This window comes from Talpa occidentalis, unplaced genomic scaffold, assembly GCF_014898055.3.
Source record: "Talpa occidentalis isolate TD23 unplaced genomic scaffold, MPIMG_talOcc4v2.1 talOcc4.9, whole genome shotgun sequence".
NCBI lineage: Eukaryota > Metazoa > Chordata > Mammalia > Eulipotyphla > Talpidae > Talpa > Talpa occidentalis.
Window position 1 is genome coordinate 38,841,012 of NW_023605305.1, and position 7,540 is coordinate 38,848,551.

At 38.3% G+C, this 7,540-nt stretch overlaps 1 pseudogene; it reads left to right on the plus strand.

The window, feature by feature from the left end:
- The first annotated feature begins 5,017 nt into the window (after window positions 1-5,017).
- Window positions 5,018-5,606, plus strand: LOC119236251 (peroxiredoxin-2-like; annotated as a pseudogene).
- The last annotated feature ends 1,934 nt before the right edge of the window (window positions 5,607-7,540 follow it).

Consider the following 7,540-nt stretch of genomic DNA (forward strand, 5'->3'; position numbering starts at 1 on the left):
ATTGTTGTACTGTAATTGGTTTCTCCCCTCAGCTCTCCCATCACCATATATATCATCTTGCACCATCCCCATATTCCCTTGTGTTCTTTCCTCCCGTTTTGAGAATTATTAGCCCAGGTGACAAGGAGTTAATAGCTAGAATTGTTCTTCAGCTCTTCTTCCAAACTAAATGCTTCTTAAACTAGATGCCTCTTGATAGTAAGCCTTTGTGTTCAAAGCAATGGTTGGCTTTGGTTTCTGAGCTAATTTTGTATCACAGGTGCAAGATTTACTTTTAATTATCAAGATGAACAGCTGAGGGGTCAGCCTATTCCCCATCTGGTCCTAATCCAGCCAAGAGACCTCCGTGCCCCATGCCAATATTTCCAATTGTCAATGGTCCCGCCTTTTCCTGTTACTTGGGTTTTAATCTCAACGCCAATTGTGTCGCTCCTGGGACATTCCCTGGCCCCCTAAACACTATACTCACCCCTCCCATATATTCACACACATTCCTTTCATCCAGATCTAGAAATTTCAAGGTGTCATCACAAAAGCACCACTCAACTGATCTTTGAATCAGCTGAGGACCTGACATCATTCACAAGCATCGACTTCTATTCATAATCCTCACTACCATGTCTCTGGCCGGGGTGGGGTGGGGGTGGGGGATCTTTAGTTGTCATTCTGGGAGACTTAAGCTCACATTTGGTGAAAGGAGGGAAAAAGTGATCTTTCCCACCCCTACAGAATATCAAGAGTTCTCATGCCCTTTCTCGGATTTGCAACAGCTATGGTTAACCCAGTCATCATTTGACATAAATATTTTGGGACACCTGAGAAACAGTAACACTGGTTTGCAAAGTACTTAACAGTAAGAAAAAGCAAGAAGTGATACAGGAGATACAGATACAAGAAGTGAGTAAGGCATGCCATGCACTCATGCAATGAGACCTGTAAGACAGAGGTGTGTGTAGAGCCCCGTCTAGTCAGAGCAGATAGTCTTTTAGAAAGCAGAGGGCGCGAGTGCAAAGAAAAGCCTGGACACTGCCGGGGTGACATTCTGGTGATGTGTTTAGTATATGGCCCCTGATGGGCACAAGGAGTCAATCCCAGTCACTTGTTTCTACCATCTTAAAAGCTTATTCATCTACTTTACCTCACTCCTAACTGCCATATCCACGTCGAGGCCTTTATCTCTTCATTTGCTAAGGCAGCTCCTCGTTAGTGCTTCTGCTTTCAGTCTTGCACCCTCTGATCCATTTTCCACATGGCAAATCTAATCACTTCTCTGCCAGCTGAAGATGCATCAGTGGCTCTAAGGCAGAGGTGATTTATCAGGAAGCTAATGAACTTTGAGGTTCATTTGCAAAGGTCCTTTTTTTAAGGTTCTAAATTATGACAAATACAAAATACAAAATCATGGATTTCTTCCCCAAACTATTTATTTCCAGCCCTACAAAACAGACCTGCCCCTGTGATAATCCTTTTTGAATGGTGCCTACAAGACCTGTTTGATATGACACTTTCTCATCTCTGCCCACCTACTTCCATTGCAGCTTGTGTACACACACACACACACACACAACCACACCACACATCCCTCACTTTCATTTCTTCAAGAGTGCCTTTTCAATTTCACATTTAATTTGTTCATTCAACAAATAAAGTTCACTAATAATATTGTAAGCACCCAAGACAGTATTGAATAGAGGCCTTTGTTCTCAGTGAAGATGAAGAAACAAATGAGGCAAAAAAAATCTGATTATATATACAAAGCAGAAAACTAAAATATGGTAATATGATAGTGATCGAATACAACAGTTACTTTCAAATAGGTGATAGGAAAAATTAGGGTATGTTTTTAAAACTTTCAAGAAAATGTTCAAAACAGAGAATATTGTAATATCTTCCCATAATCCCCATTTATCCTAGCTTTGCCAACTGGTAAACTTATATAATTCTTGTTTTATTTACTCTCTGGCCTCTTTTGTTGCTGAAGTTATAAAGCAAATCCCAGAAATTATGTAATTTCATTCATAAAGAATTGAGTACCTACTGATGAGAATTAAAAAAAAAATCACAAAATTATCACAAATTACCACGTGATGTGCAACTCATTCACAAGCTTTCTCATTTGGTCTCAAAATATTTTTTTCCAAATTAAGAATCATCAAAATTTATATTGCATATGGACTGTATCTCTTGAATCTTTAAAAAATCTGTGATAAATAAGGTCACCCTCCCTCCAACCCCAACCCATTCATTTATTAGAGAGGGTAGGTGGCATTTCTTAAAGAATATCTCAAATTCTGGTATATCCTCAGGATATTATTCCACCCTGTTATTTTCTTTAAACTGGTAATTAGAACTAGAGGGTGGATTAGATTTAGATTTAAATAGGAAAAAGTATGTAAAGGGGACAAGATGGTACTTTGCATTTTCTACTGCATCAAAGCAGAATGTAGACCTTGTATGTTTGTTTTGCTTTTAATGAGATTATGACTGACCAGTGAATTCAAGAGTTGCCAGACTGATCTACCTATTAAAAACTTCATACGAACCTTTTGCCTAATAATTTTAGGGCTACTGTCAAACTCTACACATCCACTATTGCAAAAAGTTGATTTTCTAATCCTGAAGCTTTTTCTGCATATATTAGCTATGAATCTCCTGAAAAAACAAAAACTTTCCCCATCTATTAAATTGGCGATCCTGAAATACAATAAAGTATCAGAGAGGCAAAAAGATGCTTGTTTCCTTTTTAAAGTTTCATAGTAATGAATTGGAGCATTATCAATCTGAAGAGGTAACTTCAAGTTAAGGTCTGAAAGTCAGAAAGTAGTCATGTAAAAATTAGGAGAAATAGTATTTCAGGAACAGAGTACACTTAGTGAAGAAACGCTGAAGGAGGAAAGATCTTCGTGTGTTTATGGGCTAGAAAGGAAGTAATTTTGGCAGGAGGGTAGCAGGATGGTTAGAGTGGAATGAGGAAGGGTTGAGAAAAAAAGTTGGCCCACTAGTCATGCCTTCTGTGCCAGAATAAAGGGCTGAGCTATCACAGTGAAAGATAAGAAATCAGTGGAGGGTTTGCATTTTAAAAAGGTAATCTAGTTGTTGTAGAAAGACAAAAGTAAAGGTCTAAGATACCAGACAGATTATTCAGAAGCCTAGGGGAAAGATGGCAACAGCGTGAATTCAAGTGACCATAGGGAGAGGGTGGGCAGGGGGCCTCAGCACTCTGCCTTCTCCATATTAAATATGATCTGAGTCCAGGCCATTTATGTGGAAATGTGGAAAGGTCACACAGGCTGTTGGATATATGTACCTAAGTTTTGTAGAAGAGTTATGCCTGGAAATATGACTTCAGAGGGAGTGACATATGAACTGCATTTTAAATCTTGAGATTAGAGTATGTTGATAGAAATGGTAGAGGAGCTTGGAAGAGTGCCCTGGTGAGACAGGGGTATCTAGAAACCAGCAGAAGAATGTAGTTTGTGGCACAAAATGCAGATTTTGCACCAAAATCTCTGGCCTCCCCTCCTTTGATAGTAATAGAACACACACAAATACACACCAGATAAAGATTACCTGTGTGAGTAATTTTTGTAGCTATTTTTAGGCTAATGGGACAAGCATACAAGTGGTGAGTCATTCCTACAAGGGAACTTCTGGAGTCATGCAGTAAGGGGGATGGGTGTGCCCCCCTTCCTTTTCCCTCTTTCTATTGACTGGAATGCAAACGTGCTATGAACCTCTTGGACCATGCACACTAGGGCACCTAGAAATAGCAGAATAAAATAAAGTGAGTCTGAGTCACAAGGACAAAATTGTGGCTAAAAGCAGTCACAATGACCTCTCCCTAGTGAAGCCATTCTTCTTTTGGGTCTCTATCACACAAAGCAGAACCTATATTCTAATTGAAAATAGTCATGAACCTACAAACCTAAGGACCACACCATTAATCTTTACTATATGCTAATGCCCACAGTACTAAATAGCTTTATTTTCTACCCAACCATGTTAAGACTATGACATAAACAACTCGATGGAGTACTCAGTGGGGTCACTGTGTCAAGGAAATATACTTCACTCTACCAAATTCATAAAGATGATCTTGAGGATCAAATGAGATCACATACAAGAAACTACATAATTATTAAGTAAAAAAGGAGAATTATAAAGTAAAAGAGGAGAAGTCTGGTAATGTCACTAGCAGGCAATGGCTTCAGATCAAATACCTGATTAATTAAAGATGACAAGCCCAGTGGAAAAAATAGATCTGAGTAGAAAGAGAAAAACTGGCAAGGCCTAAAACGTCACCAGAAGTAGGAACACATAAACTGCCCCAGAAAATCCGGTGCCAAGGTAGTAATCTTGATATCTTTGAGCTGGCTTCTGCTTATGTTTATTCATGCCTTAGAGAGATACAGTGCTGATTATATAAAGAGGAATGTTTTGCAGATTACTCCACATAATTATATTACCTTAATAATACCAAGCAAGTATTTAATTTACATGAATGCAACTATACATACCTGGCATGTACATGCACACAAGAGAGAAAAAGAAGTAATTTAAACCTTATAACGAATCTTGCCTCTTACTCTATTTCTTTATGAATCTGTATTTCAGAGTGAGCATGATAAGAGAGCTATTTACTCTGTTAGTTGCTGGTCTCAATTTTGCATGGCTTTCATAATGTGCACATATCATTGTGCTAAGTGATTCTAGAATTTTACAAATCACACACACACATGCCCAGCAGAGAGAGAGAGAGAGAGAGAGAGAGAGAGAGAGAGAGAGAGAGAGAGAGAGAGAGAGAGAGAGAGAGTGTGTGTGCAGCATAGTTCGAAATCTAAGTCCACTAGGGAAACTTATGAAACAGTTACTTGGTTCAGAGAGCAATCAAAATTGGAATAAGAAAACATACCGAGAAATAAATGTTCAAGTCAGAAAGGAATAAGTATTACTATTACTTGCAGATGATATGGTGTTATATATAGAAAATCCCAGGGAACTGAGAACATGAGTAGGCACTGCTGCTGGTCCCTGCATCCTGCCGTTGTCCATGCAGCTCTCAGACATGGCTTCTAGCAATGCACGCATCAGAAAGCCAGCTGGGGACACCCAGACCACTGTGTGGTGGATGGCGCCCTCAAAAAGGCTAATCTTTCTGACTACGGAGGAAAACTCAAGGTCCCCTTTACCCATTACACTTCACCTTTGTGGGCCCCATGGAGATCATCGTTTTCAGTAAGCATGCAGAGAACCTCTGAAAACTAGGTTAATAAGTTCTGGGGGGGTCTCTGTGGTCTTGGTTCACTTACCAGCCTTGGATCAACACCCCCCTGAACGTGCCCCCGCTGACTGACGTAACCAGAAGCTTGTCCCAAGATTATGGTGTGCTGCAGCAAGATGAAGGCATTGCCTGAAAGGGGCCTTATCATGGATGACATGGGTGTCCTGCAGATCATCATCAGAGATTTGCCTATGGGGCTTTCTGGATGAGGCCCTGTGACTGGGCAAGGCATGGGGAAGCCCGTCCCATGGGTTGGAAGCCAGGCAGTGACACAATTAAACCAAATGTGGATGACAGCAAGGAACACTTCTCCAAACACAACTAGGATAGTAGATGGATGGCAAGTTTTGGTTCTGGATCCCTACCTGTGCCCTGACCTTGGTACACTATGCTGACCCAAGAAAGCCCAAACCTTTCCCTCCAAACCCCACAGTCTGTTACCCTAGTTGTGGGGAGGAGGTAAGCCAAGGTCTTCTCATGCTCCCACCTTTGAGCTTGTTGAGCCCTCCCTGCCCTAGCCCCGAACAGAAGCCCACCTAAAAGGGCACGGGCCTAGAAGTAACTAATGTATTAGGGATGGGAAAAAAAGAAAGAAATTTCTAAAGACTCAACCCAAAAACTCTTGGAACTAATAAATCAAATAAAGTTGCAGTTAAAAAAACAAAACAGCAAACCAACAACCAGCATAGAAGAAAAAATTGTCCTTCTATACATTAATAATATATCATCAGAAAGAAAAATATCTTATCCACAATAATATCAAAACAATAAAATATTTAGGAATAATTTAACCAAGGAAGTAAAGGAACTGTACAATGAAGACTACAAGGCTTTGAGGAAAGAAACTGAAGAAGACATAAACAAATGGAAAGATATTCTATATGTTAAAATGTCCTTACTACTCGAAGCCCTCTACATACGCAATGCAAAACCTATTACACTTCCAACAGCATTAAAAAAAAAAAAAAATGAAACAAAACAAAGCAAAAACAAAACCCTAAAATGTGTATGGAACCACAAGACACTGAATGGTCAAGTAATACTGAGAAAGAACAAAAAGTGTCATACTTCTTGATCTAAAATGATACAACAAAATTTTACTAATTAAAACAGTATGTGACTAGCATAAAAATAGACACAAAGAGCAATAGAACAGAGAACCAAAAAATAAATCTCTTCACTTACTTTCAACTAATATTTGACAATGGAGCCAATTTCTTTATTCAATGGGTAAAGAAAATCCCTTCAAAAAGGTTGTTAGAATGAAATTGGACCCATATTTCACACCACTTATAAATATAACCTGAAAAGAATAAAAGACACAGACACAAGACCTGATACTGTAAAACTCCTAGAAGAAAAAAACATAGGACAGTAGCTCTCTAGGACATTTTAGGTGTAACACCAAAATGCAATGAATGCTAAATAATATCAAACTAAAGTTTTAGCATAGCAAAAGAAACAACAAAAAAGACAGCTTACAAATGAAATATTTATAAATCATGTATCAAAAAGGACATCTTGTTCTTAATTATTGCTAATAACCAAAATAATGAAAATCAAAATGAGAAATCACCTTACATATCATCAGGAAGAGATAACAAGTGTTGGGTAGGACAGCGAGAGAAAGTAAATTTTGTACACTGTTGGTGGGAATGTAAATTGGTTCAGACACTGTGGAGGGTTCCTCAAAAAACTAAAAATAAAACGACCATATGATCCAGTAATTCCACTTCTGGAATATTTCCAAAAGATGTACTTGGGCCAATGTTGTGGGATCAATAAAATTTCATGTCAGGTTCAGTTAACTAGTTGGGATTTCTGCTCACTTAATTGCCAAGGGGACTAACAAAGGGTTGTAACATAACCTCATTTTACAAATAAAAAGAAAAAAAAACTCAAGAGAGGTTAAGTAATTTGCAAAGGTCACAAAATGTGTGCCAAGACAAAAATTTAACCTTTATGTCTTGTTTTACATAGTCACTTTTTACTCATTTAGAAATTAAAAAACAGTTTGTGGTCTTTCTCTGATTTCACTTACTTCCCCCTTTAACCTGCTTTTCCTATTTGTTACTTTTCCTCTATCCAGTTTTCTTTCTTAGATAGTTAAAATATAGCATTATGAAACATATGGCTGCCAGTATTTTCTTACATATTTTGTTTCATAATAAAGCATATTTCAAAATGGGATAGTCAGGACTTCCCATTAATGTTCTCTTCATTCAAAAAAGCAATTAAAAAACTATGAGACAAAATTAC